We start from the raw sequence: 21,768 nt of genomic DNA on the forward strand, positions 1-21,768 counted from the left end.
AAAACTGTCTTGTTTCTGAATCCTTCAGTCTGTTAATTCAAAGTTTGTAGTTTCAGAGTCTTTGCTTTACAGTATAAGAAAATAAAACACAAAAGCTAGAGATAAGTCATGAGTAGGGATCAAATCATATACTCTATTTGTTTCTGGTGTTACAGTTCATTTAGTAAACTTTATGTGCCTAATGGGTTTGATACAATGTTAAATGCATTTGGTTATTTTATGCAATGTATCTTCATTTTTGCCTCTATCTAATATTTATTCCAGAAAGGTGGCCCTTCTCTGACTGGCATGCCATTTTGGCTATTACAACATTACAAAAGCATAACAAAACATTTTTGAAAGAATGTCTGAGGGGAGGTGTGAACGTTTGTGGCTGATACTAAGCTTTCATTTGAAAACTAAGATTAATGCCATTATTATATGACATTATCATTATAATATCATTTTTGGTGTAAGAAAAATATGGGTTTCTGGCCTAGCTTCTACACGTCTCGTATATGTAATAGCGTGGGGTTTTTTATAGTTTTCTTAGGGTGATGTGCTGGTTAGTGTATCTGCTGAGCGACTCTGTGTCTGAAGGATCCATGCTCATGAAGGTGCTCACAGTTTTACACGGTTTAACCATAGGAGGGAGCCTCTCCTCTTTCGAAGTTACCCGGGAAGATGCAATCATAGGCCTTTGGAGGTTATCTTCCTACCGGTTTGCATTTGGAAGTGTAAATGCGTCTTTTTTTCCTATAAGGCTGACCCACCGCAGTTTCACAGGCAGGTACATTTACTTGGGAGTCAAGCCTGCTAGTTCCAGAAACGGCTGTGCAGAAACTATCAAACCCTGTTCCCAAGGGCCTGCAAGAGTGGGATCAGACTTGAGCACGAATGGGATTCAGTCTTCATTAGAAAATAAGTGGGTTGCATAAATATCTGCCAGCGTCACTACCACAGGAAAGAGTGCTGCGTTAGCTGATGCTGCATAGGTGGTACTCTAGCCTTTTCCATAGCATCTCTGTCTTCATTACAGACAATCGTTACTGGGCAAGTAAATATTTTGGTGATTGTCCGTTTATTACAATCAGGTTAGGTTTGGCCTTACTACAAAATTTACCCAGTTCGAAGTAAAATTTGTGTTTTAATGGAGTTGATTAAGTGGAAGGAAACCTGTGTGTGAGTATATTTAAGTACATTTCTGACTACATTGGTTACACTGAATTGGATCAATAAGCTGATATAAGAGAGAGAGATAAATTAATCTGTTGAATTAAAAACCACAAAATAGATGCGGAAGGGAAGTGTAATGGTAGAGAGGAAAAAAAAGGAGAATGGTTAGAGAAGCTTGAGCAAAAGAATGACTTAAAATGACTGATTATTAAAGCTTAATACCCAAATTAAATTTCAGGTAATTTCATTTTTTTTTAATCTATATGAATAAGATCTAAAAGAAGCTACCCTTAAAGTTTTTACGCGGTCAGAAATTATTTCCCAGGTTACTTGTGCTTGCTGATTCAGCTTGGGTCTCCCCTTCATGGCGAGCAGAGGTTTCTCCGATGCTTTGGCCATCAGGCCTGCCCTCCTCTTCCTCATCTTACAAGTCTGAGCTAGGGCACTGGAGCTGGAGTGAACGAGAGGTGGTGGTTGTCACTGAGATGCCATAGAGATGCATAGTGCTTGCGGTGCCTGGAGTGAGAGCTCACAGCAAACTCAAACAGGAAAGTGGCATCTCACTTAAACTGTTTCTCCAGCCTTGCAAAGCTGTTTTTCCAAGTTTCTCCTCTCCTTACTCCAGTTCTGTGCCATATTATTGCTTCCTGTGAATCCTCTGCCCACTCAACGTATATTCTGAAATCTGTCCTGGACAGTAACAGGTTTATCTTACAGTATTCTGAACAAATAAAAAAAAAATGCCACATTTTCTCACAGCAAGAGCAGTGCATATATTAGCTCAGGCATTTCTCACACCTAATATTCTACTACTTTCCTTGCATACGTTATTGGATAATATCCAGATATACGTTATTTTTTCTTGTCATGCGAATATGATGGTAACTCCTAGGAGGAATCTTTAATGAGGGGGTAAATCTGCAACACAGCTTAAGTTACAGCTCAGTATTACAAATTCTTGTTCATATAAGTAGATTTCTTGTATGGAGTCTGATTAACTGTAAGACATTGATGATGCTTGTGTCTGCAGTAGTTTGCAGGGCGGTTTCCCATAAGCTATTTATACCATATGTCAGTATGCCACTTTATTCCTTACTTCTCTGCCCTTTTCCCAAGTTAACTATATTAATTTTTCTTTGTTTTGGAAAAATGGGCAATAATACCACTATGTAAATCAATATGTATATGTTTTACTGTAGTAATATCCAAAAGTTGGAATTCCAACTGTGCTGCAAACCTCTGAACTACAGGGAAAATATATTTCTGTCCTCCAAAGAACTTTACAGCCTGAGGCTTCAAGCCTAGGAATTTTTTATGCAGATGTTTGTCTTTAAATACTGAAGTAGTTACAAAAGTCTTGATGGTTGGACTTTCAAAGGCCTTTCAGTCTTCTCCTCCTTATGTCTGTGCGCCTGTTGCTCTCAGTCTGTCTGTAGCGCAATTGTGATGACAATATCTGATCAATTAAAAAAATTTTGGGGAGTGTCTGTAGTATGGATGTGTCCAGATCTCAGGCTGCCCACTCATCCCCAGGCTGGTGCAGAGGGCTGCAGAGAATGGGCTGGATTATGGGCTGGTTTTCCTGGCTGCCCAGGAGCAGTAGCCCACTGTCTAAAATGACAGTGTTGGCTCATTTCTGACCAGCATGCCATGTATGCCAAAGCCTCTGAAAAGGTATTTGGAATGTTTCTGTCCAGTTTATAGCGAGTAACATGCTTCTTCCTCTCTACAGTTCATGGATGGAGGAGGGACGAAGATCTAACCTTTTACAAGTCACAGGCTGCTCTTTCCATTTGCTGTTTTATTTTATTCTTCTATCAAACTTTAGGAAGACTGACATACTCACCAAAGTTCGCAGGCTAGATGCACTAGCGTTGGCTGACATGCTTTGAAGTTCCAAGCCACATATCCTCAGTTTCACATGTACACTCCTAATGTAAACCCAGCTGCACTGCTGAATCCTTACTTTCGTCAGCAACAAAAGCAGAGAATGGGTTTAGACTGAGCCCATGGAGATCAAGCCCAAAGGAAATGCCATTAGAAAACCCTTATTGAAGTGAAACACTGACTTGAGTAACATTCTTGCTGGAGTGACTCTCTCCAATAATCTGAATTTCTTATTTCTTTTCCTTTTACCTATCTTTTTCTACTGTTCTTCCCTTGTTACTACTAGTCACCTTTCCTTCTCACATCAGGTCTCTCCTCTTCCAATTTGCAGACTTGCCACTACGTTGCTTTCTCAGAAGACAGATCCTGTGATATAGCTAAAGAATATCCCTGAAATTCAACATACATATGTTATAGGCTGGCTGAACATAGATCATTAAATAGTCTTACCTTTGTATGGTAAAGTTTTAATATTAATGGCCTGTGTTAAAGAGTTGGTTAAGAGGTGTGATCTCTAGGGCATCTGCTGACTATTTATGGAACTTATGCTTCTTGATCAAATGCTTAAAAGTCAGATGATGGGTGTACCCTTAAGATGTGCATTTCCCTCTGTTTATAAAGATATACTGCCTCCATTTTCTACACTGCCTTTAAGAATTACTGGGAGTTCCTTTCTAGGAGAAGGTAAGCAAACAAAACCAAAGAACTGCAGTGGATTGCACTAATCAGTCACACCAGCAATTCTCAAAGAGCTTAGCAACCTTTAAATTTTCCTATTGCTGGAGTCTTTTCCAGCGCAGTTGCCTGCACCACTCTGCTTGCAGAAAAGATTATTTGAAATGCACTTACAATTGCTATTAAAAATGCAGGGCTATTATCCAAATGGCTTTGCCTTATGCTTTTTGTTAATCCAAGAAACACAGAAAGGAGTAAACGCTATGCAAAAATGGTGGGTTTGACAGATGATACAGATAAAAGAGGAAATAACTGTGATCAAGTAAAGAAAAAACTATGTAGCAGAGTGTGTAAACCTGCTGATATTTCCTAAAGCTCAGGCTTCCTTCAGGTATTTGTTGTGAGTTAGTCTGAAAATTACGTTTTGCTACAAGAATGAGAAAAATGAGCTCTTCCAGTTCTTCAGTGCCTGATGTTTTCAGTCGTATGTCCTATTGTGAGATTCCCCCCACCCCCATGCAAACTTATTTTAACTTGCTTCCAAGTACAAAGCTGGCTACACTTTTCAAGCTTCACTCTTTCTTTTGACAGGTAGAGCGCTTCTTATTTGTGTGTATCATAGCTAACTACATGCTAGATGGCATGAACTTTTGTTATTTCGATGTTATTTATATAAAGTGGTCTGTGAAGAGGTCTTATCCTTCCTAAAAGATTTAGTGTGCTTCCTTCTTTATAATGGGAATGCTCTCAGATTGTTAGAGACAAAGAAACAATGACAGCCGTTTAGAAACTGTAATTGGGATATAATGGTTCACGAGTACATCCCTTAAAACTCCTTTTTAAGGGATGAAATTCACACCACATGACTTTCACCATGCTAGAGCCCCACCTAAATCCCTGAATGGGGTCACCTGAAGCAGGTGTGTAATTCTAAGGTGATTCTCAGAAAACTAATTAAAAAATTGGAGTTGAATTGATGAAACAAGATAACTGCAGGTAGTCCTCTGTATAAATCTGTCAGATTTTTCTCTTCAGGATATCAATCAATCTTTGACTTCTGTTTGATTATCTTTCAGTATTATCATGAGTTGGGTAATATGTCACAAAAATTCTATAGAAAGAAAAATATTCATAAATATGAAAGCCATATGAAAGCACATATTTCATATGAATATGAAATATTCATAAATACCATCATCTGAAACAAAATGAATCTTTTTGGAAAGACAATAGTATTTTTGAAAGAATAAGATTTGCATATATTTCTGATGTAATTTTGCTACTGGAGAGACTTTGTGTGTATTTTTAGACAGAATTATGGATATCAAATCCAAAACTAGAATCAATAACAACATATTTGTGTGATAACAAACACAAAATATGTAAGAACTTGATCTCAAACATAGGGTAGACTAGTCCTTGTTTTCATAAATCATCTTTCCAAGCATGAGAATCACTGGAGATGAGGTGCAGTAGTGTGGAACAGCAGAGACTTGGCTTCCTGCCTAAGACTTCCTTGGGCCAGGTCATTTGGCCTCAGTATCCACCCATAAAATCAGAGATTTGACACTGTTGTGGCTTAACTGGGCAGGCAGCTAAAACAACCTCACAGCCGTTTGCTCACTATCCCTCCCCCCATTGGGATGGGGGAGAGAAACGGAGGGGAAAAAAGGTAAAACTCGTGGGCTGAAATGAAGACAGTTTAATATGACAGAAAAGGAAGAGAATAATAATAATAATATGCAAAACAAGTGATGCACAGCACAATTGCTCACCCCTCGCAGACCAGGAATGCCCAGCTAGTTCCCAAGCCATGGTCCCTGCCCTGGCCAGCTTCCCCAAATTGTATACTGACCATGACATTGTATGGTATGGAATATCCCTTTGGTCAATTTGGGTCAGCTGTCCTGGCCATGCCCCCTCCCAGCTTCTTGTGCATCCCCAGCCTCCTCACTGACTGGGCAGTGTGAGAAGCTGAAAAGTCCCTGACTTGGTGTAAACATTGCCTGGCAACAACCAAAACATCAGTGTGTTATCAACGTTATTGTCATCCTAAATCCAAAACACAGCACTATACCCGCTACTAGGACGAAAGTGAACTCTATTCCAGCCAAAAACCAGGACAATATCCACCCCTTGTTCTATACTATTGTATTGCATTTGCGTGGCCAGGTTTTGGTAGTGGGGCAGCTACAGGGGTGGCTTCTGTGAGAAGCTGTTTGAAACCCTCATGTCGGATAGAGCCAATGCCAGCTGGTTCCAAGGTGGACCTGCCACTGACCAAGGCCAAGTCCATCAGTGACAGTGGTAGTGCCTCTGGGTAACAGAATTAAGAAGGGAAAAAAAACCCAACCAACTAGGACCAGGTTTTGCAGCCAGAGAGAGGAGTGAGAATATGGGAAAGGAACAACTCTGCAGACACCAAGGTCAGTGCAGAAGGAGGGGGAGGAGGTGCTCCAGGTGCCAGAGCAGAGATTCCCCTCTAGCCCATGGAGCAACCCATGGTGAGGCAGGCTGTCCCCCTGCAGCCCATGGAGGTTGATGTGGAGCAGATATCCACCTGCAGCCCGTGCAGGACCCCATGCCGGAGCAGGTGGGGACACCCGAAGGAGGCTGTGGCCCATGGGAAGCCCATGCTGGAGCAAGCTCCTGGCAGGACCTGTGGCCCCGTGGAGAGAGGGGCCCACGCCAGAGCAGGTTTGCTGACAGGACCTGTGACCCCATGGGGGACCCACACTGGAGCAGTCTGCTCCTGAAGGTCTGCACCCCGTGGAAGGGACCCACGCTGAAGCAGTTCATGAAGAACTGTAGCCCATGGGAAGAACTCACATTGGAGAAGTTCATGGAGGACTGTCTCCCATGGGAGGGACCCCACGCTGGAGCAGGGGCAGAGTGTGAGGAGTCCTCCCCCTGAGGAGGAAGGAGGAGCAGAGACAGTGTGTGATGATGTGTTGGTTTTGCGTGGCAAGGTTTTGGTAGCAGGGGGGGCTACAGGGGTGGCTTCTGTGAGAAGCTGCTAGAAGCTTCCCCTGTGTCTGACAGAGCCAATGCCAGCCGGCTCCAAGACGGACCCGCCGCTGGCCAAGGCCAAGCCAATCAGCGCCTCTGGGATAACATATTTAAGAAAGAGAAAAAACACTTAGAGAGAGCTTTTGCAACCAGAGAGAGGAGTGAGAAGATGTAAGAACATCTGCAGGCACCAAGGTCAGTGCAGAAGGAGGGGCAGGAGGTGCTCCAGGCACCGGAGCAAGATTCCCCTGCAGCCCGTGGTGAAGACCATGGTGAAGCAGGCTGTCCCCCTGCAGCCCATGGAGGGAGGATGAGGGGGTGTAGAGATTCCACCTGCAGCCCATGGAGGACCCCATGCCAGAGCAGGTGGAGGCACCTGAAGAAGGCTGTGACCCCGTGGGAAGCCCGCGCTGGAGCAAGCTCCTGGCAGGACCTGTGGCCCCGTGGAGAGAGGAGCCCACACCAGAGCAGGTTTGCTGGCAGGACTTGTGACCCCGTGGGGGACCCATGCTGGAGCAGTTTGCTCCTGAAGGTCTGCACCCCGTGGAGGAGACTCACGTTGGAGAAGGTCGTGAAGGGCTGTCTCCCGTGAGAGGGACCCCATGCTGGAGCAGGGGAACGACGAGAGGAGTCCTCCCCCTGAGGAGGAAGAAGCGGCAGAAACACCGTGTGATGAACTGACCGTAACCCCCCATTCCCCGTCTCCCTGTGCCGCTGAGGGGGGAGGAGGTTGAAGCCAGGAGTGAAGTTGAGCCCGGGAAGATGGGAGGGGTGGGGGGAGGTGTTTTAAGATTTGGTTTTATTTCTCATTCCTCTACTCTGTTTTGTTTAGTAATAAATAAGATGAATTCCCTCTCTCAGTTCAGTCTGTTTTGCTCGTGATGATAATTAGAGAATGATCTCTCCCTGTCCTTATCTCGACCCGTAAGTTTTTTTTTCATTGTACCTTTTCTCCCCTGTCTAATGAAAGAGGGGAGTGATAGAGCGGCTCTGGTGGGCACCTGGCCCTCAGCCAGGGTCAACCCATCACAGATGAACTGACCACAACTCCCATTCTCCGTCCCCCTGTGCCGCTGGCAGGGAGGAGGTAGAGAAATCGGGAGTGAAGTTGAGCCCAGGAAGAAGGGAAGGGTGGGGGGAGGTGTACATCTTTTCCTTGCTGATCTGAGGTGTTGTGGCCCATCAAGCTATAAATAATTCATCCTTGTGTTGCCAGCCCAGATCCACCTAAGCCACTTTAATCTTAGCAGCCTGATCCAACTGCTGGTTGTTCTGATGTTCCTCAATGGCCTGGCTCTTGGGTACGTGGGGATCTACATGATGTACTCCAGCATTATCATAATGAACCCATCTGATTAGATGAACAAGCAGAAACAAAGACATAAAGATATTAGCAACCTGTATCCTTTTCTAAGGAAATAAGAGGCTGACTTCATATGTTAGGGTGTCTGTTAATGACCTTAAGCCTATGGAGGCGGAGCCTTACATTTCAGAGAGTTCATTCACCATCTTCCTTTTTTCAACTTTTTCATGGAAAGGCAATTTCTTCATGGAGAGTTCTGTGAAATCTGGCAGGTTTTATGTTAAATATGCTAATCTTGTAAAAAGATTTCAGAACTCATTTTAGCTGAGAATTTGCATTCAAGATACTGAATTTGCGGATACCAATTTTTATATGTATATATGAATCTTCTGATATTTTATGATTTTTTTTTAGGTAATAAATATAAGACTTTGCATTGCAATTGTTTGCCTCAGGTTATTGCAGTAAGGCCTTTGTCCAGTAAAGAATTGTCCAAGATTCCTGGTTAAGCAATTAAATCAGGATAGGTAAGAGTTCACAGAATTCACAGTCCAAGTGTTCTTTGGTTATAAACGAAGCAAACAGAATTCCTTTCCTTCCTTCCTTTGTTCTCTGCTGACGTTGCCGTTTTATTAAACTAAAATACGATTTGGAGTAAACCATTGGGATTAATTCCTCTTCCTGGAGCCTCTTCCTTATCCCCTTACACCCTAACTCCAACAAAAGTGGAAAGGGATTCCCCCAACTTTCCAATTTTGAGGTAGGAAAAAGGTGTTCCAGGCATTTATTGCACGTTTGGTTCATTTTCACTGTTAAAATGTTTCTGTATGGTGAAAGATCCTCCTCTGCTCCTGTCTCCTCCTTCAGCTAAGCAATAATGGGCAGACAGAGCCATGAAGTCACAACCCATATTGTGGAAAAAGATCTCATCCATCAAACTGTCACCTCAGTTTTCTGTCCAGGGTCACAGAGGAACAAAGTCAGCTTGTGTCAGGTTGAAATAGCATTGGTAAGTGTTAGTGTGTGTGAAGCTGGTGGTTTGAAGTCTATTTATTTTGTTTGAAAGGCTCAAACAGCATGCTGCCTAGCAGAGGAACAAGCAGGAGGAAGTCTCCTTATAAATTATTACTGGAAGGCTCACAGCCATCATTTAAGATGTGAAATTATGCCAACTGCTTTTCTAGGTCTTTGATTTACTTTGTGGCAGCTGCCTGTTTCTGAGTTTCCGCGTCTCACAGAGAGGTAAAATGTGCATTAAAAACTAATATGACAACAGCACTTCTTTAACAAAGATTTAATGCTTTCTTGAAAACTCGCGAATATGCAGGGGTGTTATCTCAATATCTATGGCATGCTTTCAAGACCAATTGTATGAATAAAATGCTGTCTCTTTTTACATAAACTGGGAGCGTAGATAGAAATCTTCTTTCGTGGTGAAAAATGCAATAGTTTGTTCTGATTTTAGCTATCAAAAGCATTTCAGGGAGGCACCAATGTTTTTTCTACATTGCTTTTAATTTGGTGATTCCTAATGCTATTGATTTCCGTTGGGCTCTTTTTCTTTATACTTCTCATTATTGATTTTCTAGGGGAACATCTTTGTTGTTATTTTGCTGTTTAAAATATTTAAGGTTTATTTACATGTTCTTTATTAAAAAGAAAAATCTTAGGCCCAACAACAGCTTAGGAAGTCACGTAGCTAATTTAAAAAGAACAAAAAAAAAAAGGCTAACTACTTCAGTGCAGGCTAACCAAGATGCACGCGGGGAACTCTTGCAAGTACCCAGGGGTGCGCTCATTTCAGAAATTAGCGGCTGAGAGGGTGATGAATGGAGATGTGCACTTTTCCATGCCTTGTCCCAACGTACCGTCTGTGTTTGGGGTGTGCTGCCCAAGTGCCCGGCGAGCTTGTTTGGATACCCTCCCTGAGGATGGCTGTGCGGCGGGGAGCCAGGGGAGGGGGGGCTGAGTGGCAGCAGCATCTCTTCCCCCACCCCCCGGGAGAATCGCTTCTGCTGAAGTCATTTGGTGTGTGCTGCTTTTTCCTGTGCGAGGATTAGGGAGTAGGAGAATGGCTTTGTGAGGAGGCTCGGAGAGAGGGAGCTGAAGAGAGGCTGAACAGAGGGGCTGAAAGACTTTAGCCTTTCATAGTTCTTTCAGTCAATTCATTCTGGGAGACCAATTGCATGCGATACGGCAGCTGGGGGTTTTGTTTTCCTTTCAGCTATATACTGTAGGAGAAGCTGGTAAGGTTATTTTTTTTTTTTTCCCTTGTTCTACTGTTCCACGATGCTATTGTAATTGCTTTATCGAAGTGACTGTTTGGTGAGGAAGGGAAGTTGGTTAATGATGTTGAGGGTCCCCTGCATTGTCTCTGCTTTGTGCAGCTGCATAGTTTGGGGAGAGGCACTGTTTACAGTAGAGGGGCTGGTTTCCGTTGAACAACTTTGCTGTTATTTTTCCAAAGTTGTTTCAGCCTGTCTTTTGGTGAAGCTAGGAAAATAAGCAAATAAACGGACTCGGCTGTTTAGAAATGGGGAAATTTATAGAGGCTGCAATTTGTTGAAAAAACTGTTTTGCCGAAATCCTGGTTTCAGATGTTCTGCCTTTGATGTTATCGGATTTGTCACTCTGCTGGGTCAACTGCAAAACTGGGTTTTATGTGAGAACCTTCTCTCACAAATCTTTTCTTTGCATTTTCAGCAGGGACAAGATAGGTCACTTGAACTGATAGCCAAAGAAAACAAAACAAAAATGTATTTGTGGAGGGTGGAAATATTTGGGGAAAGGAAAAAATCCTGGGGGAACTCTGGAATTAAAAAATAAATGAAGGAGCATTAATTCTTGGCACTAATTTTTAGCAGAATGCTCCTGATCAGTGTAATAGGAAGCATGTGGTTAGGCAGAGAATACAAATACTCTTTCAGAAGATTCAGGATGCACAGGTGCGTATCCTGTCTAACTGCACCCTTCCAAAGAGGGAGTTAACAGATTTATCCTCTTTGAGGCGGGGGGAAAGGAAAAGAAAACCAGAAGATCCTGGGTATCCTGTCCCTTTCCCCTCTTCTTGTTATTTTTAGAATAGTGACTTGTATTTGTCAGAGTCTTTTATTTCCTTTCATATTATCGTGGGAAACTTTAGCTTGAATTGGTTGGCCATACGTGAGCGCAGCTTGGGGCATACCATGTCTATTCCACAGGCAGGCTATGAAAATCCTGCCTGTGACTCAGAAGAATTGTAAAGACCATAATTACCAACAAAAGTTTCTTTTGTGGCCATTCAAAAATCACAAACAAGGTAAGGGGGAATGATTGACAACAGTTACACTGCTGATTGACAGAGAACCAAAAACTTGGTCTGTGACTTAGTATGTTAGTTTTTCAAGAAGCTTTGACCTTTTCCACTCTTATTCCGTTCTTTCTGGTGGACTATTCCCAACTCCCCTATTGAGGGTGGAATGTCTATCTAAAATGTGTCTTTGTAATTACTGCCTGCAGTCTGTATGTCTCTTTATAATGATATGCTTATTTGTTGATGCTGAAACAAAATTGAGAGATGCATTGCAATCAGACCTCCATGAAAAAATGTGTATCTTTTATACGCCTCACATGCTTAACTATTATTTCAGCTACAAATTTCACTCTTATGAAGTAATGAAGTGCCACATCCAAATCCTGCAAATTTATACTCACAGTTCTAGCTCTTAATAATGGAAGGCCCAAGGATATCAATGTGGTTACTCATGTGAGTAAAGATCTAGAGACTCATTTCCCATTCATGAATGAAATGGTTTAGGAAGTGCACAGTTACTATGGTTCTCTTTTGGCTTAAAAACAAAAATCTCCATTAAAACAACCACTAATGAGATTTGTTAGAGGCACCCAAGGATAGACAATTTCACTGATTTAATATAAGAATGTGGTAGACTCTTGACAGCAGTATTTCAAGAAGAATGATGAAAACATTCTCTCTCTTCGGCTTATTAACAGTTTTAGAAACACAGGAAACATAATTCATCTCTTCGTGCTACACCACTAGACATGGCCATGACCCTTGAAATACCACCACAACTACGAGCTACTCCTCCCATTGAGAATAAAAGTTAATTTAGTGTGGTCTTCATCACGTACTCCCCCCTACTCCCAGTAATAACTGTCAGTTCTGGCAAATGACAACAAACTGATATTTCAGGTTAGGCTTTTCCTGGGTTTCTGTAGACAAAGGTACAGTATCTCCAGCATGCAGTGTTTATTACTTCCACATCCGTGGTTTCATTGCAAGAAGACAAGGCAGGATGTGTTCTCTGATTATTGATACACCAGTTAAGGCTCCTTAGTTCTCTAGTGGAAAAATTACTTTGTTTCAGTGTTTCTAAACTGTTCAATAACATCCTTTCAATTACAGAGAGAGATATTTCCTGCTATTTCTTTCCTAGTTTTCATGAATTCTCAATTTTCAAATGTGATTTTGAATAACAAATGGGCGTCTAACTTAAAAGAACTCACAACCGATATTATATCTATACAAGTAGATGAAGTACACTAAAGTTGTTATGCAAGAGAACCCTAAAATTAACTGCCCGAAACAGAAAAGTGTCTATCCTATCATTTTTTTAATAAAGCAGAAATACATATACTTTTATATGTCCATTATTGTTTAAAAAAGGGCCTCTAATTGTAAATGAAAGATCACCACCAATATCACATTTACACATAAAAAAGTAAATCTTGCATATAAATGTCTTTCATTAAGTGAAGGCAGAACAAAATTAATTCCAAAGGTGGAGGGAAACACATATAAATAAACATAACATCCATTTACTCATAAAATTAGAGCAATCTAAAGATACTCCAGCAGTCTTTAGCTACCAGCTGTTTGTCACAACTGGAAGTTTTAAGTACATGAAAAATGTAATATTGCTTCTTGAAACACATACACAATTCTGTAAAAGAAATTGTACGGTTGGAGCTGCCATACTGGTGCTGTGCTGCAATTTGGTGAATTTGTTTGTGAGCTTTTTCACATTTCTTAGTCTAGATGTCACATAAAGACCATATAGCAAAGAAGAAAAAAAAAAAAAGTGTGTTTTCTATGCTATATACATACATGCTTATATATGCACGTATAAAAATTAGTGGCAATTTAGTAAAATGCAGTTGGCACACTGCAGATTATTTTCAAGCTGGTTTTGTTAGTATTATTTTATTTGTACTCTTGCTTGCATCACTGTAAGAGTTGTTGTTTGAACAAACTCGTAAAGATACATGTTAACATCATGCATCTTCTATGTTCGTTAGCACACAGAGGATTCACAAAGCCTATGCTTAGAGCTCATGGCTATCCATCTTCCTAGAAATAACTACCTGAAGCGAATGTCACCGTAAGTCATGCTAAACACAGTGTAGAAGAGTTCTACTTTTCTTATCCTTAACTGAAGAAAACGCATCTGAGCTCTCATGGGAAGCTGCCATTTTACAAACAGTAAGCAGCAGGAGGTCCAGTCTGGTGGAACAAGATAGGAATTAGAGAATACAGTTCCCATTTGACACAAAACAAGAGATTTTGAGTGTTGCTTCGAAATCATCTTCTTTTTTTTTTTTATAATTGCTGTGAAAGTACTTCAGTCATTTTTACTCATGAAATAACAGAATATAGAACAGGCTGCGTGTTTTTGTCATATATATTTAAATGATACTTATAGTTTCTAAATACATCTATGAAATTTTCAAAACCTTTTGATGAAATCCTGCATGATTGCTGATGCATCTTTCTGTTGTGCACATCCACCAGCATATTAGAAGTACAGCATGTTCCATAGCTTGGGATTTGCTTGGTTTTTAAATCCAATGCAAACAGAGAGAAATCGAACTGCTGAGTAGGAGATCATCTGCAGGATGATTTAAGCACAAGAATGGTGGGACGTGGTAATGGTATATGGCTGAGGTTTGCAAAGCTCACAAGCATCCCACTGTCTTCCCAGAATGCGTTTCAGTGATGTATGTCCATATCCCTTCATCTTTGAAAAGCTGTAACATTTACAAGCATGTTGTCTGCCCTGGTTGGATGTAGTACGTATCTTTTATTTTCAAAATCTCAGTCTTTTAGAAGAGTAGTATCCATTTCCATGATAAACTTCCAGGGTTTAAGAGATTGACTTGTGGTCCATTATAAGTTAAAATTCAGCCCACATGGTGTGGCAGACTGGGCAGGATGCTGTCTGTCAAGGTCTCATAGTTGATGCAGAATGAAATTCTTGAGATGTGTGGTCTTATCCAATTAAAAGTTTGACTGAAATGTTAATGGTATTTTGGCTGACACTTTGGGAAAGACCACCAGTGATTTCCTAAGGGGAAAGTACTATTAGCTTCCAACCATACCTGAGTCTGTCCAAGCCCAGTACATTATTAGCTGTCATCTATGTAGATTTGTAAGAGCTTTTGAAGTTTTTTGGATTATGTGCAGACAGAAAAGAGATGGATTGTTTTTACTTCCATGAACCAGAGTATCATAATTCAGTGCTAAATAAAGGAAGCTAAGGGTCAACCTGTCAGTCAAAACTCATCTACATTAGAAAAATGTGTGAAGCTTTTTTTCTGTTCTGGTCCTTCTTATCCGGTGCAACCAGTTGTAGAAGTGGTGTAAGCTGAGACTCCGGGACTCCAAGGGCTTTCAGAGCATTCTCAGGTGGCAAATGAAGGAACAATGAAATTTGACTGCCTCTGCACCACTCCCAGAGTAGTCCCAGTAGGCGCGGGGATGGGGATGGAGCTTACGTTAGGATACACCAAGCTGTGTGGTGTGGTCAACGTGCTGGAGGGAAGGGATGCCATCCAGAGGGACCTTGACAGGCTGGACAGGTGGGCCCGTGCGAACCGCATGAAGTTCAACAAGGCCAAGTGCAAGGTCCTGCACGTGGGTCAGCGCAATCCCAAGCACGACTATAGGCTGGGCGGGGAATGGATTGAGAGCAGCCCTGAGGAGGACTTGGGGGTGTTGATTGATGAAAAGCTCAACATGACCCAGCAGTGTGCGCTTGCAGCCCAGAAAGCCAACCGTGTCCTGGGCTGCATCAAAAGAGGTGTGACCAGCAGGTCGAGGGAGGTGATCCTGCCCCTCTACTCCGCTCTTGTGAGACCCCACCTGGAGTACTGCGTCCAGCTCTGGGGGCCCCAGTACAAGACAGACATGGAGCTGTTGGAGCAAGTCCAGAGGAGGGCCACGAAGCTGATCAGAGGGCTGGAGCACCTCTCCTATGAGGACAGGCTGAGAGAGTTGGGGTTGTTCAGCCTGGAGAAGAGAAGGCTCCGGGGAGACCTTAGAGCAGCCTTCCAGTACCTGAAGGGGCCTACAGGAAAGCTGGAGAGGGACTGTTTATCAGGGAGCGTAGTGACAGGACAAGGGGTAATGGGTTCAAGCTGAAGGAAGGTCGATTTAGATTGGATGTTAGAAAGAAATTCTTCACTGTGAGGGTGGTGAGGCACTGGAACAGGTTGCCCAGAGAGGTTGTGGAGGCCCCATCCCTGGAAGTGTTCAAAGCCAGGTTGGATGGGGCTTTGGGCAACGTGGTCTAGTGGAGGGTGTCCCTGCCTGCAGGAGGGTGTTGGAACTAGGTGATCTTTGAGGTCCCTTCCAACCCAAACTGTTCTGTGACTCTATGATTCTATGACTTGGATCACAGTTTTAACTTCTGGGTTTTTTCTATTGAGTTTAACTGGGTCAGTGTCGGGCAATCACTGATGCCCTTGTGGCCTGTTTTCTTCCAGGCTGTGGAAGAGATGAATGCACTCTGTTGATATTAGCATACTGCCCTACAAAGAGACATTGCTTGTCTTTTGGAAGTCCTGTCAATGACTTTTTTGCTTCTTGCAGTTTCAAGGCCATAGACTTTGTGCTGGGTGCTATTCCCTTTTATAAGACTGTTTCTGTACTCCACTCCTTTTTGTAGTCCAAGTTAATCAATTGCCTAGCAAGATGGTTTTGAAATGTCAATAGACGCTGAGAGAATGACATAGTGAAAGCTGGGAGCATGTACAGTACAGCTGGGGTGCAATTCAGTTCCAGAGAGACACTCAGACTTGGACGTCTACGTGCAAATGTCTATGTGTGATTCAGCTCAAATGACAGCTGACATTTATGGCTCAAATCAGCTGCCCGTGCGCAGGCATTTAATGCCAATACAGATGCATGAAAGCACTTTAAACATCCACATGGGACTGAGAAGTGACACAGGACGTGTGGGTACATTGTCTTTCTGGAGAAGTGGCTCTGCCAGGGCATCTGGAATGATGCTAGGCCCCTGAACCATCTTGGCTGGGTGGCTCAACAGCTCTTCAGGCTCCACTGGCCATGTTGACTTAGATCATCACTGGCTACAGTGCCACCTTGCACAGTTAGCTTGTCTACAGACAGCTACCCACAATTTGAATAGCTGCTGATTTTTTTACATCTTTTTATTATGCCATTACTCTTAAAGAAAAAGAGCTGAGTCATTTACGGACCAAAATTAAAGTGTTCCTGTTCATTATGGTAATAGGGGAAGACAGCAAGCAGGAAGGAAGGGGAAAAGCGTTTTTATCCTATCTTCTGAAGGCATCTAATTTGAATTCTGAAGTTAGGACACTGAACTGCATTGTAATCAAGAGAGAGAACGATAGATCTTACCTGAATTATTCAAATTCTGGATAAATCTCTAGCCAAGGGGAGACAAAGTCTCCTTGGACTGATTCAGGTGGCCTTGGTAAGATGCTGAGCTGGTAACATCTAGGACCAGTCAATAGGAAACATCAGGCATGCTCATTATAGCTTAGGTCATCTCAATATGACATATTTTCCTAAGGTTATTCTAAGTTCTGTTTATATGTGTTCAGACTAAAAGAGATTGTACCCAACAATTCTTTTCAAGATATCTATTATTCTGTTCTACTCTATTCACCTAATTTGGCATAATTGCTATCGTATATGATTTGAACTGGTTTCTAAATGTACCTACCTCTCTTCATCAATTGCATAGAACTATTGCCTCTGAGAAAACAATCTGGCGGAAGAAATGCTTTCCTTTTGTTATGTACCACTTACATTAAGTCCTTTTGCTGAGGTATCTTTAAACTTCCACATTGTTTATGCTTATCTATAGTGTTTATCTAATGTATTCATGTGTATTTTGAAACAATATACATATGCACTCCACCTCACAATTATTTCATGCTGCCAGAAAATAATTTCCCCAACTGAACAATCTAAATTACAAGTCCAGTCATTGTCTGTTCTAAGGCCCATAATTAGAGCTCAGATGGTAGGGCAATTGCAGAAGAGAGTTTACCAATTTACATGTTAATCAAACACAGTCTGATGGACCATGATTAACGTAGGCTCAGTCAACATCTTAATTAGCCAGAAGCACATCATGAGGCATTGGTGCCTGTCTTCCCACCCCTGAGATTTTTTTCCAAGCAAGTACAGGTTTCTCAAGTACAGCTGTTTTCCATAGCATTGTTAAAGCTAAGACCTTAAGAATTGCTGTAATGAGGGAAGTTAGTTAAAAACTGTTTAGCCTTGTGCAGAACACCTGAGGTAACATAGCATCTTCATTAGAGGGCAGAGCCCAGACTATTTGTAACCTGGTTCAGGTATGATATTAAATAACAGATTTGTGCCAAAATCACATTGAGCACAGAGTATGTTTTTTAAGAACTGTGGATGGTTTTATCTGATTGATTAGTTCCAAATGTCCACAGCCCCAGGAATCTCTCCACAGGAGCCCACATGGAATCAGGATAAGCACAATTTAAGTATGCCTTTGTAGTTGGGTAACCTGCTGAGCAGGACTTCATCTCTCCTAACAATGTGTCTCCTAATATTTTGTTTAGAGGCTTGCTGGTCTGCAGCTAATTTATTTTACAAGTAAAAATCAATTTTCTGCATACAGATATGTTTTAAAATTCCTTGAATACTGTCAAATATTGTTTTCAAAATCTAGCCTGAGGACTGACTCCCAGTGAGACTAGGAGATGTTTAGAAATTTTCCCCATTAGATTCTTTGCTGTACATCTTTCACTGCTGCAAAATATACACAGTGATATGTAGATGGAAATGTTCAATGCATATTTATTTTTACTTTTAAAAGGAAAATCCTCTTATGAAATGTTTGATTTTAGTGGGAAGAAGTTCTTTTATTGATTAAACCAGAAACTCTACCTCTGTGGCATTATAGAAGTGCAAATAACCTGTACACTGTGTGCAATTTCTGTCCTTGCTGTCATGATAGTTGGTGTAAGAGCTGCTGGTGGTGACAAGGAGAAAACACTCTGTTTGTATGTTTTAGAATTGACCACTGAGCAGAACAGGGAGTGATTTATGACCTTATATTTTCTATTATTTTCAGGCATAACATTATGATTTTCTGCTTGGTTTCTGAGAAGTATGATCGGTGTTTGGAATCAGTGCCAGTCACTGTATGAGCATCGGATGCTACCCTGGCTTTCCACCCAGGGGACTGATACCACAGCCTCTCACGTAGGAAGTCTTCTCTCATTACAGAAATAAAGGAAAGATTCCCTGAGATCAAAATTGCTTACAAATTACAGATATCTCTTGCCAAAACAGAGAGAATTTATTAGTGGAAAAGACCCAGGAAACTTCCTTGTTCTGTTTGTCTACCAATGCCTTGTTATTTCTTACATCCTCTCAAAGGCTTCATTATGCTCAATCCATCCTTATAGGCTTTAGCAGCAGTCTGGCCTCTTATTTAGAGGATTTTTTTTTGGTATTAAATGTTCACTTGACTTCATGCTTCTGTTTGTAGTACAAATCATCCCTTCAACTCAGGTCACTAAACAAAAGAAGTACTCTGTATGTAATTATAAAAACACTTTTATTACATTTCTGAATATACTGTAAATTTGAGATGAATGGTATGAATTTGTGTTGAATCCTTTTGTGAAAAGCTAACCTTTAAGGTTATTTAAGCTGTAATGTTTACCATCATAAAATAAGAATTTCATGCCTTGAAATATGGAGTGTTGGAAATTGCCTTGACATATAGTACTTCAAATATATTAGGCTAAAAAAGAGCAATTTTAATCTTCACAGAGCGTTCAAAAAAACTCAGCAGCTATCTGCAGTTGCCATATAGTGTTAATGCAGATGCTACCAATATTTCTAACCTAAGCACAAATAAATTGATGGGTAAAATCTTTTTTAGCCTAAACATATACTGACGGAACTGCCACTGAAGTTACTGCAGTCTACAGATGTAATGTAATAACTGAAAATGGCTGTTTGGATGAGTAACATGACTATATCTAGGAAAACTCAGGTTTTAATGGCTGAAAAACATAAAAGAAAGCCGCTTATAAATTACACCCTTAAATGTTGATTCTTGGGGTGGTTTCAGTATTTGAAGTTTGGATATTTTACTTGTATTTTAGCTCTGGACAGCAGCTCTGGAAACTGTTCCCTCTAAATTCAGAAGGAACCTTTTCCAACAGCAGGTTGTAACTTCAGCCTTACCTACTCTGGAACATCAGTGGAGGTAACTGTGCTTGGTCTCCATCCTGTCTTTTGGTAGATCCATATTATTAGTATGCTTTATGGTACTCCTCATTACTTTCCTTCCGATATCCATCTTGGATAACTAGTTAAAAATGGGGATTTATCTCTGCTAACCTTAATGAATCAAAAGGCTAGGTAGTTTCATAATAAATTCTAATGGATAAGTCTTTTCACTGTGCCTGCTGGAGGTTCATGTCTTTCTCCACTATGGCAGAAGCTCACATGCTTAGATTTAACCCCTAACTGCAACATTAAAAATATAAGTGAGAGAAATCTCTCCTTTGATGACATAAATTTGGTATCATTATAATGTTCAAGTCTGAAGAACTATCTTGACATTTTAAGAAAATAAAATATCAACCCTATACAAATAATTGTATAGAGTGCAAAAGTCTTTAAACAGGAGAAACATCCAAAAGTATGAATCACTGTTTGAAATTAACAATTAACAGCACGAATTGTTTACTAATGTATAACATGTTTTTGTCTGGAAGGATCTAATTGCAGCACCTATTTTCAACAGTTCTAAGACATTGTTTTTCTGAGGTTTTTTTAAGTTCTTAGCTTAAATACTGAATTCAAATAAACGCAATCAAAAAGCAAAGCAAAATATTAAAATATGGTGAAGTGGTATGAGCAACATTTTCATAAGATGCTTAGATTGCAAGTCTTAAGAGTGAACATCTTCTCTACTGTATTACAGTTTTCCATTTAAGTGCTTACAATCTACTTTCAAAGAGCAAAATGATATCTTGTATTGGACACAGAATTCATTGTGTTGATCTATCCCCATAATCAGTCATCCTCCCAGAAGTATTCAAGTAATAACACTATAATTAACTTGCACTTACATGGTGATTTTCAGTATAAGGAAATCTGTAGAAAGTGCTCCCATTTTACAGAAAGGAAAATAAAGACAGAGGTTCAGTGTTTTGACCAAGAAGGTCTCTAGTGTTCATGACCAGAGCACTAAACATCTTTCATAGATGATCCTTTCTCGTCTATGAGAAGATGTTCTCCTGGAATCAGTCCCAGGGAGACATATTGGGGGAGCAGGTGGAGATTTATTGAAAAGACGACACAGCTATTTGAACACTATTGTAGTCATTAACAATGCAGCCATTAAGCTGAACATGCACAGAAAGTAAATATTTATCTGACTGGTGATCTAGCTGGAAAAAGTGGAAATGGGACAAAAATGCCTATGTTTTATTTTTGTTTCAGTCAGGTATCTGACTCTTCCTGTTACGCTATTTCTGTGCTGTCATCTTTCTATAGAGCTGTAGGCTTGGGAAATGCTAGATCAAATTGAGAAAGGTAAAAGTTAAAAAAAAACCCCAACAACAACAAAAAAACGCCAGTTAGTTGATAAAAAGCAGGCCAAGAAAAAACAACCAGCTGTAGTCGATACTGTTCAGTGTGAAAAATGTGGTATTAATTCTCTCTATTTTTTTTCTGTAGGAGATCATTAGAGGGCTTTATGGTCTTTCCCGATCAGTACAAAAGACATTCTATATCTTGATGTGTCTCTATGAATTTGAAAGATGTGACCTCCGTAGGGGATACTACTGTTGGTTTTACATCATTAATGTTTCCCTTCATTTATTTCTGCAGAATACCTGCACTGTCTTTTAAAGTGAGAATTGCCTGGGGTGATGAATTGAATCTTGAATCTTTGCACCTGACGCCATGAGAGCCTATAAATTAGTTATGGGATAGGAAGATGGAATCGTAAATGTTTCTATTTCTCATAGAAAAAATGACCCTTGGGTTCACTAACCAAAGAATGAAAAACCTGGACTTGATAACAAGAAAACAATTAATTATTTACATACATGTGGGTAATTGCCATTAGCGTCTTTAGAATTAGAAGTCCTTGTTCTGCTAGATTTACTTCTGCCTTCGAGATTGTAGTTGTTAAAAATGGGGTTCAGTCTAGCCCTTTAATACCAGGAAATATGTACAACAGAAACTATGAGTTAAAGCGGGGCTGTACATGTCCATTGCTTTTGGTCTTTCAAAGGAACCAAAGATTAAGCTATCTTATTTCAAAGCTACAATAGTGTAGAAACACTATTAGTAACTGTGCTATCACCCATATGGTGGTTTATTATTCTAGCACATTCATGGCCAGGATGAAGCAAATAAATTATTGAGTGCTATGGGTGATTGCATTTATGTATGTATG

General features: G+C 40.8%; 1 protein-coding gene across 1 annotated transcript in view; it reads left to right on the plus strand.

Moving 5' to 3' along the window:
• The first annotated feature begins 10,253 nt into the window (after window positions 1-10,253).
• Window positions 10,254-21,768, plus strand: part of MID1 (midline 1) — a 190,029-nt gene continuing 178,514 nt past the window's right edge. The window contains exon 1 of the mRNA XM_075776588.1: window positions 10,254-10,275. The gene's annotated coding sequence lies outside the window, so the exon portion shown is untranslated. The remainder of the gene's footprint in view (window positions 10,276-21,768) is intronic.

This window comes from Balearica regulorum, chromosome 1 (genome assembly GCF_011004875.1).
Source record: "Balearica regulorum gibbericeps isolate bBalReg1 chromosome 1, bBalReg1.pri, whole genome shotgun sequence".
Classification (NCBI taxonomy): Eukaryota; Metazoa; Chordata; class Aves; order Gruiformes; family Gruidae; genus Balearica; species Balearica regulorum.